We start from the raw sequence: 10,074 nt of genomic DNA, 5'->3' as shown, positions 1-10,074 counted from the left end.
CAGGCATTGAACCTGTCACCTATTGCCTTCAAAGTATGTGCTTTACCTCTGAGCTATGGCATTGAGCCTGTTGTCGAAGGAGACATTATATTGAGAAGCAAGTCAGGTCCATCAGGTCAGTTTTAACTGCTTTTAATATTGAATCTTAAATTGGGACCTGCTGGAAAATGCTAGAACTGGAAAGTCATGTTTTTGGTCACTGAAATTGTCGGCTCTGTTGTGTGTGGCACGCACACCATGCTCCCTGGCTCATGTTTATTCATTTGCCTTCTGCCTCACCAGTAGACTTTTCAATGAGACTTAATGCTGTTGATGGTAGTTGGCAGTGAATGGCAGAGCTCTATATCTGGTCCATGGGCCAGACATCATCCCCATCAAGGCCTCTTATCCACAGGCTACACTCTTCAATGGTCCTGCTCTGTGCCCTCCAGCACTTTTGCCTGGCTGGGATATATCCTTGAACTGTGGCAATACCTTTTCTCTTCTTGGATGAGGCTAGATAGAGAGATGTATCTTTGTGGTGTGGGTGTATGTAGAAACCTCTGGTTTTTACTGTACACTGGTAAGAGCAACAACAGTTGTTCCACCATACTTCAGTGGTACCTTGGTTCTCAAACAGCTTGGTTCCTGAACAAATGGGCTCCCAAACACCACAAACCCGGAAGTAAGTGTTCCGGTTTGTGAACATTTTTCAGAAGCCAAATGTCCAACGTGGCTTCCATGGCTTCCAATTGAGTGCAGGAAGCTCCTGTAGCCAATCGGAAGCCGCGCCTTAGTTTTCGAACAGTTTCGGGAGTTGAACAGACTCCTGGAACAGATTAAGTTTGAGAACCAAGGTTCTACTGTACTGGAATGTGCCCCCCCCCCAAAAAATAGGTTGCCCATGAGATAATGAGTCCCAAAAGAGATTCTCCACTCCTCGTATATGGGCTATACCGTAGTTCTTTCTCATGGGTTTCATAGAATTGTAGAGTTAGAAGGGACCATGAGGGTCATCTAGTCCAGCCCCCTGCAGTGCAGGAGTCTTTTGCCCAATGTGGAGTTTGAACCCATAAACCCGAGATTAAGTGTCTCGGCCCTCTTTTGAAAGATGGCATCCTTTGGGCTTCTGCAACAGGGGGGCAATGGGGTTAGAGTGTGAGGGTAAAAGTGGAATGTTTGGAATGTGATGTAAATTTTGTTTTAATTTTATTAAAAAGCAGGACTGAAGTAGCATTGACCACTTGAGGCTACATTTAGACAAATAGACTTCTTATGCTTGGTAGCAAAGAAGGAAGTGGAAGATAATGGAGGGGGGGAGGATGTAGTACCAAAAAAAGAGAGAGTCATATATCAAGATGTACTCCAGTAAAGTTAGTGCTTTCTTATGAAGATAAAAATATGGGTACAGGAGGCAGGATGAAGTGCAGGTTGCAGAATATTTTTGCAGTGCTTTCAGTCAAAAAATGAAGTGGTGGATATAGTTATAGTTTGAAGGTATTTAGAATTTTTTGGGGTCTTTTCTCCTAAATGTTTCTTCAAGCAGGCTTTTTTTTTATTCATACTAACTTGATTTGACTTTTTAAATGAATAGATCAAGGCATGTGTTGTGTTTTTTGTGCAGTGTCTTTCGGACTGCAAGCAGGAATTGTCTTATTTATTACAGCTTTTATCGATCTTATGCAAGCCTCTGTGGTGGTTCTTTCCACTGCGGAACAGGGTGGAAATACAGTACTTTGTATAACTGTATCTCTGCACCTGCACCTGCATAACGAACATGATAGTCAATTTGCATAACAATTTTTCTGCTATAAAATGACTTCAGTGTAGAATGATTTCAGGGCAAAATCCATGTGTTATTGGGAATAGTTTTCCACATCATCCGCTGTCAACAGGTCCTCATCAAGCCTTTGTAGCCTTGAAATACAGGTCTATGTCCTGAAGCAATGAGCCTTAGTAGGAGGCTATCTGCCAGCAATACAAGCCCCTTAATACAGATTTTTATGGCTTCCTCAAATGAACAATATAGTCAAAGCCTACTGCTTAAACTGTTTTCTTATCATACAAATATGTATCACATTCCAGAAATATCACAGTCATACCATTATTTTTCAGAAGCAACATTAACACTGGTTATTATTGTCTTAATTTCGTGTAATAAAAATTTAAATCTAGTAGATTTGGTCCTCAAAGCAATGTATGCTGATCTTAATTAGCCTCAAATTCTCATTTTTTCCATTTATGCTGTGTATGGGTTGGAAATTGCATTTGTTATCCTCTGCCATTATAACGTTTTTATGTTCTCTGACTCGTTTTTAAATAATTAGGCTATTTGCTGCTATATTACACTTATGCATAATGACAGACGAAGCAATTAAAAGTTCCTCAATGGTAGTAAAGGAGTACTGATTTTATTAGGATACTTGTCTAATTTTCCAGACACTTACTTGAAAATACAAAGAATTTTCATGCAATATTTTAACAAAATACTTCCTTGAACATTTTGAACTCCAGTTTTGTACACGGGGGGCATGTTTACCTTTCTGGTATCACTATCACATCATCCATTTATCCAAGGTTGTGTTCCATTTTGTTTAAAAAGCCCAACCCCCTCAGCAATAGTCTCACTACTTTCTAGTCATGTGCTACTTTTTTCCTAAATCACCCGCATCTTAGCTGACCTACGGATGGTATAGGTAAGGGGATCATACAAACCTGCTATGAAGATTCTAATAGAAAGCAAGATATAAATCTATGAAATAATAAATACTATAAACATTCCATCAGCCATTGGCAAACAATGGATTGAATTCAACTGCATCATACTCAAAGTAGACCTACTGAATCAATGGACGTTACTAACTCCAGTACATTGATTTCGTCAGGTCTACCATACCAATGACTTAGCAGAATACAATGCAATCACACTAAGCTCTCAGAAAGGAGAAATGTTATTGCCTTGGCTCTTTGTACTATAAAATATTTAGCGAACACAAAAATATTTGACCCTTATTGACTGAGGAAAGTGCTAGGTTATCTCATAGACAAGTTTTAGAACACAAATCAATTGCTGTATTTGATAAAGTACATTTTTACTAGGTGTCCTCAGAAAGCTTCTTATTCAGGATTAAGGCATTATCCATTGGACAAGTAAATATTTAATCCTCTGTGTTTGTGAATTTTTCCTTGTGAGTTATCAACCAACATAGACAGAAAATTATTCATCAGCTTGGTCTGCTGAAAAGCAGTACAGTGGTACCTCGGTTTATGAACTTAATCCATTCCGGAAGTCGGTTCTTAAACCAAAACCGTTCTTAAACCGAGGCCCGCTTTCCCTAATGAGGCTTCCCGCCGCTGGTGCCCTTCCACCATTCAGATTCCGTTCTTAGACCAAGGTAAAGTTCTCAAACCAAGACACTATTTCCGGTTTTGCGGAGTTTGTAAACCAAATCGTTCTTAAACCAAACTGTTCTTAAACCGAGGTACCCCTGTACTGCTGCCACTCATCACTAGGGCTGGTGCAAGGCATTTTGCTTTTTGAAGTGAAGAACAAGATGGTATCTTCACCCTCATTCCATAAACAGAAACCAGCCGGACTGGACACTGAATCCTAACACTGGCAACAAGATTATTTAGATTTCCTTCCCACCATTCCTTCTAAAGGAGCCCAGGGAAGCATTCTGCACTGCGCCTGAGGGCAGCAGGCTAGTGCAGGACACAGAGCATATGGTATCTTCCAGCACAAGTGTACAGCCAGGGGTCTTGGAAGGAACAGCCAGGGAACTGCCACCACCTCCACATTGCCGCCTGAGGCAGTCATCTCATTGTGCCGAATGGTAGAACCAGCCCTGCCAATCACCCACTCCTTAATGAATATTGTTACACAGCACTCAAAATCTCTGCCAAGCAGTAGCAAGCTTCCATGAGGTTCCAGGCGCTTACTCAGGGTTGTGTTTCCATTGGGAAATCAAGTCACAGCAGAGACTACTATCTCTAAGAAATATGGTTTACTTTAAACATATTTACACCTAAAGCCCTCTGTGGAGGGGGTGCAAAACATTAAACCCCAAGTGTCCCTCGTTGCTCCTCAGACATGGCACCCAGCCTCCTCCAGCCTATGCTACATGGAGTTTTTCCCACTTCCTCCTTGTTCACAGAATACCTTGTCAACACCCCCCTCACCCTGTGTAAAAGGACAATGTGCGTGTTGTGTGTGTGTGTGTGACATCATGCTCTGTGTTGCCCAGACAACCTCCCTGTCCCTCAGTTACTTGTTGATGGCTTTTGAAATACAGTGGTACCTCAGGTTAAGAACTTAATTCGTTCCGGAGGTCCGTTCTTAACCTGAGGTACCATTTTAGCTAATGGGGCCTCCTGCTGCCGCCGCACCGCCGCCGCATGATTTCTGTTCTCATCCTGAAGCAAAGTTCTTAACCCAAGGTATTATTTCTGAGTTAGCGGAGTCTGCAGCCTGAAGCGTCTATAATCCGAGGTACCACTGTAGGTTAATGGCAGGGCTTGCATCTCCCTCTGCCCCTCTGTCTGGCAATAAAACAAATTCAGCCCGTCAGCTCTGATTAAACCCCAGCACCCAAGAATCTAGAGCGGGAATTCTGGCACTCAGGGATCTGGGGGATCCCTGTTCTCCCACTAACCCATAGCTCTATGAAGCAAGTACAGCCCATGATTCATAATACAGAAATTATTCAGCTTCTTCCTTTAACCAAGTTTCCTACAAATATCTACATATTGAACAGATAAAATTCCGGACTCCTAGCTTTATATAGTTGGTTTCGGAAGTGAAGAGGGGCACTTTGTGAGTGAAGAGGCCTCAGCAGCTCATTGCTGTATAAGTCCTTGCTTCACCACTTGCATTACTATTTGAAGAAAGAAAGAAAGAAAGAAAGAAAGAAAGAAAGAAAGAAAGAAAGAAAAGACTTATCCTGCTGGCTCTTCCACTTTTCTCCTCCTCCCAGACACCTCATATCTGTTTTTATGCTTCAGGGTTTTTTTTTAGTTTTGCAGAGAGTAGGCTGCTGGATAAGGACTGATATCATATTATAATATCCCTCAAAGATCTGAAGCCACTAAGATCTGTGTTGCACTGAGATGATATACATGTACAGTGGAAACTCAGGTTGCAAACGTGATCCGTGTGGGAGGCACGTTCCCACAGCGCCGCATCTGTGCACGTGCGTGACATGTTTCAGCACTTCTGCGCATGTGCAAAGTGTGATTTAGTGCTTCTGAGCATGCACGAGCGTCGAAACCCGGAAGTAACCCGTTCCGGTACTTCCGGGTTCAGCACAGTCTGCAACCCGAAAACGTGCAACCCGCAGCGTTCGCAACCCGAGGTATGACGGTATATGCAATACACATGTACTGGTATATTATGTACTGCCAATTTTTTTCCTTTTTTTTTTAGAACTGGGTTGGAGATGCAGCCTTAATGAAAAGGAAATGCATTCTATTGACTTAAGTAGAAAAGGATTTTACCAAAAGAAGTCAGATGATTTATTTTGAGTCATATTGGAATTCTTTGGTGAAGATGGCAATGTAACTAGTGTCTTTTAAGTCCCAGACACAGACTAAACACAGCTCACATTTTTCAATTTTAGACTGTTTCATCTGGCAGTTCAGATCTCTGATTTCCACTACACTGAACTGATCAAGTAATAATTTTCTTCACTGTTATAGCAAATTTTCCACGTGATGCTCTAGATATTGTGAACAAAAGTCTTTCATTCTCTCTTTTGAATGTTTTCTGGGACACTGATAAATATATCTTTACAACACTGGGAATAAAGTATAAAGTAATACCAGTATCAAGCTGAGAAAAGTCGAATGCCCAATGTGTTGCTGTTTAGCTGGCAAAGAAATGCATAAAAGCCAATTTAATAGGAAGGTTCTTTCAAATGATTGAGTATTCAATTGTGCTGCATCCCCTTTCCCAACAGAGCGGTGTCAGCAATTGGTAATATCCAGTCTTTCACATGCAGCCTCAATTTTGATACTTAATCCCAGAGCTGGTGGTGCTGTAAGCTTAAGCATAGAATTTGGAATTGTACTGGGTGCCTTAGGGAAAAGGCTGGCCTTTCATAAATGAGATGTGCATATACTAAGCAAAATATGTCTGGGTAATGCCTGCAAATCCAGAAATGAATGTTTTGTTACCACACATTTTTATTTCCAAACTGAGTCAAAAAGATGGCAATACCATCTTTGGGTCAATACTGATAAATGCCGCAATGGAGAGTCCACAAAATGGCAAGAATATAATATTTTTCAAAGGAGAAACTGGTGCATCTTTTTCTGGAATGAAATAATCTGTACCACACCATCTCCACCTTCATAACCTGAAGCATTGACTAAAAGCAATGTGTTTCAAGTAGGGCTGACCTTGTGACTTTTGACTCCATGCTGCTTGAAGAATGGTTGTCTGCTGCCAGACAGAGGCATACCTAGGGTCCCTTGTGCCCTTGGCAAGAAGCTGTATTGGTGCCAACCTTAACAGACTGGAGAACTGGGCCAAGTAACAAAACATATTTCAGTAGGGACAGAAACTTTTAGTGATACAATCCAGAGGGCAGTAGTGGCTCTCCAGATTTATCAGAGATTTATCAGATCCAGCCAGTATGGCCAATAGTGAAATTATGGCAGTTGTAGTCCAACACTTGGATGGCCACAGATTTCTCATCCCATCATGGAATCTGCTACCTTAGAAGTGACATGTTGAGTCAGAGCCCTTAAATCTCTGTTTTTCAGTATGGTTGGGCAGTGGCTAAGCAACCAATGTGCAATGTTCATTCCTGGTTCTGCCAGATGCCATTGCTTTATTGCTCCTCTGCCTGCATTATCCAGCTGCTGCCTTTTCTGTTGTATTTAGAGTGTCGATTCATGGAGGTGTGGAGGGCATTCAACATAAACTGTGAATGAAGTTTCTCGGAAAAGCATGCCTACATATGCAAATTGCTAGATGAAGTTAATAAATGCATTGGCATCATACTTTGTTTATATGGGGGGAAATTTTTTTTTACAAGCTCTCAAGAGAACTGTTTCATATCAAAGCTTCATTTGCATATGATACTTCACTGCTGTAGCATGAGAGAATGGGCAGAATGTTTGGAACGATGGCATCTTTAAAACAGCTTTATAAAGCATCACATGCACTACGTTTAGTTCATACTCATAATTTTAGATTGCATTTAATTCACAGAAGAACCTGGCATGGGGCAATGTAGTGTGAGACTTTCCTACATAGCCTCTCCAAAGATAAAGCTAGCATTGTCTGCTACTAAAGGAAAAACGGCCAGAGGCATTTCTGTGTGAAGAGGAACACCACAGAGAAACTATTGACTCATGGGCACAAGTTTATTAACTTGCGATACGTGCCTGTTCTCCTTGGCATGGCAGGGTATATGTGCCCATGGTAAGGTAAGAGCAGCCATCCATAGGAATCAAGATTGTGGTACTTTTGAGACTATTCAGCTTTGCAATATTCTCCTATAGTTCACAATTTTCTTATTAAATCGGGAATGAAAGTTTAGCTTGTAATTGTAATTGTCCTCTCCCCTCCACCCAATACCCCAATCTTGCAAAATTCTGAGTGATTTCCAAGGAAGTGTGCTTAGAGTAACACACTTTCAACTATGACAATATGCTTACCCATTTGTGTTACTGGGTTTAAAAAAATATATCTCAAATTAATAATTCCATGGGCATGGTCCCTCAAGCCCCAGGGTTATGAAATTCAGCATGAGAATTGCTGTCGGCCAAGCTATTTTTTTCTTTCTTGTTATACTTCCATTTGGAGATTATTATTTTTCTTGAATTAGGGAGGCCTCCTGAACTCAGGATGGCCTTCATATGTCTCTCCTGGCCAAAATTTTTCATACAGTTTGCATACAATTCTTATTTTTAAGATTCCAATTCCATGTTTATTTTCCAAAGACTAATTTTCTTGTTAAACTCACTAAAATTTAATCCATATGTTTATAATGTGACCATTACCTAGTCTCAAAAAAGAACCCTGCAGCTGAAGGATCACATTAGAATTGGATCAAAGAGATTTTTTAGCGAGCATGAAATATGCAAAGAAAGAAGTGTCATCTCAGTAAAGCTCATTATGCAGAGAGCAATTGGCAACGTGAGACTTAACTGTTCAGAGGAAGCTGTTTAGACAATAACTCACTGAATATCCATTTGCCAGCTTGTATTGAAATGGCTAGGCATCTTCAGTTGGGCATTAGCATGTTTTGCTATTCAAGATAGGTAGCATTGAAGTCATGAAGAATAGGGTTGAAGAGAACCATCGTCTACTGCCTGTGATGTGTGCATGATTTATTTATGTGCAAGCCAGCACACACAAAAATGATTTTCAAAGCTGAAATGGGTCTTGCAAAGAAATATTACTTTAGCTTGAAATAGAAAAAAAGAACAAGGCTTTTGAAAACCTTCTATAAGGGTGGAATGGATCATAAATACATAGGGAAGTGTTAGTTCAGCTATAGTACTGCAAGATCAGTTTACCATTACTTTAGGACATTTTCATTGGCATTTTCTCTATATACTTTGAATAATTAAATGCAATGCTTAACTGAAATCTATCTAGTGGCTTTAATGTATATCTAAGGGTTCAGAGACATATTGTGAAGGCTGTATAATCAGGTGGTTCATTATACATTCTTGGTTGTTTATTAATTCATTTATTTAAAATAGTTCTTAACCATTCTTCATCAGGAGCTTGCATGGCCATGTACAAAAGTGTTTATAAAATTAATCCATGCATCATATAAATACAATTTGAAACCAACAAAAACACTTAATGAAATGAAACTAAAACACACACCCTAAAAACAGAAGAGAGCTTAATTCAAGAAATCATCTGAATTCTAAAGGGACTGGGGAAATAGGAAGATTTTCACTAGATTCCCAAAAGCTGGTAAGACCACTCCCCTTCCAGGGGGGGGTGGCACTGCGGGCGTGCATCTGGGACCTCCCAGTGACCCAGCAGTGGGTGGAGGGATGCCGCCTACGTCATTAGGACTTCCAGCTATGTCACACCCCCTGGCTGACCAATTGGGTTAGCCAGGGGGCGTGGCCAATGCTGTTTAAACTGCGGCACGGCTGGGGGGTGACCTCCATTTGCCTTCTTGTCAGATATCCCAGCCTACCCACCCTCTTTTTATGCATTGCTTGACTTTGGCCTTACTATGGACTAATGTCGGTCTCCTGGTTGTTGGGACCAGGTAGGAATTTCTCCACTTGGCAAATTGGCACCAGCCATTTGGTTTTCGCTTACCTTGTAGCAATCGTCACAACTTTGTAAGGTTAGGCACTGGGTAAGTCTTGTTTATGGGAGGGGAAGTTGTTGCCTCCGCCTGCCTATCCTCGTTAAGGGAATCCCGTAAAAGGGATCTGAGGGTGTGGATTCTGTCCGAAGCCTAGGCGTAGGCTAGGACCATGCCACAACCCCATCAGTGACCCTGGGGGTGCTCTTAATTGATGTATATCATAGGGCTCCCCCTATTGGTGGTTGACCCTTCAGAGTCTTCCTGCAAACGGGCAAGAGTCAGGATATAGTTTGGCTTCACCCAAATGCCTAAGCCAAACCACTCACATCTGTAACCAATAAAGTTGTGGCCTAATTTATCCCAATTAACCCAATATATTTGTGTCTGTGTGTTTATTTCTGAGGGGACTGCAGGGCCCAGGGCCTCACCACGCAATGTCAGCATCAGACATACCACTTTAGGGAGGGCATTCCAGAGTTGGGGCCCTTTCTTGTGAAAACATAGCATGCCTTGAACAAAGAAATACTTGGAGCAGGAGTTCTTCAGAAGTTCTTAAGACAACAAGCATGCTGGCATGGGAAAGGGTGCTCCTTTAGGTATTTGTGTCACAAGCCATTTAGAGCTTTAAAAACAACCACAAGCACCTTAAACTGGACCCAGACATGCATAGGCAGACAACAGTGAGCTACTGTACAAGCACATGAGGGAAGCTGTTCTCTCACACACAAGTTGATCATCTGGCAGTGGAAGGTATTATTAGAGATTTGAGGTAAACCCTAGAAATTAATAAATGCTAGGATTT

At 41.3% G+C, this 10,074-nt stretch overlaps 1 long non-coding RNA gene across 1 annotated transcript in view; it reads right to left on the bottom strand.

Moving 5' to 3' along the window:
• Window positions 1–2,368: 2,368 nt before the first annotated feature.
• Window positions 2,369–10,074, bottom strand: part of LOC308481711 — a 490,911-nt gene continuing 483,205 nt past the window's right edge. Inside the window, exon 2 of the long non-coding RNA XR_013988837.1 lies at window positions 2,369–4,323. This is a non-coding gene — a long non-coding RNA (uncharacterized lncRNA). The remainder of the gene's footprint in view (window positions 4,324–10,074) is intronic.

This window comes from Podarcis pityusensis (assembly GCF_964106645.2).
Source record: "Podarcis pityusensis genome assembly, chromosome: 7".
Lineage (NCBI taxonomy): Eukaryota > Metazoa > Chordata > Lepidosauria > Squamata > Lacertidae > Podarcis > Podarcis pityusensis.
This window is presented reverse-complemented; position numbering and strand designations above follow the sequence as displayed.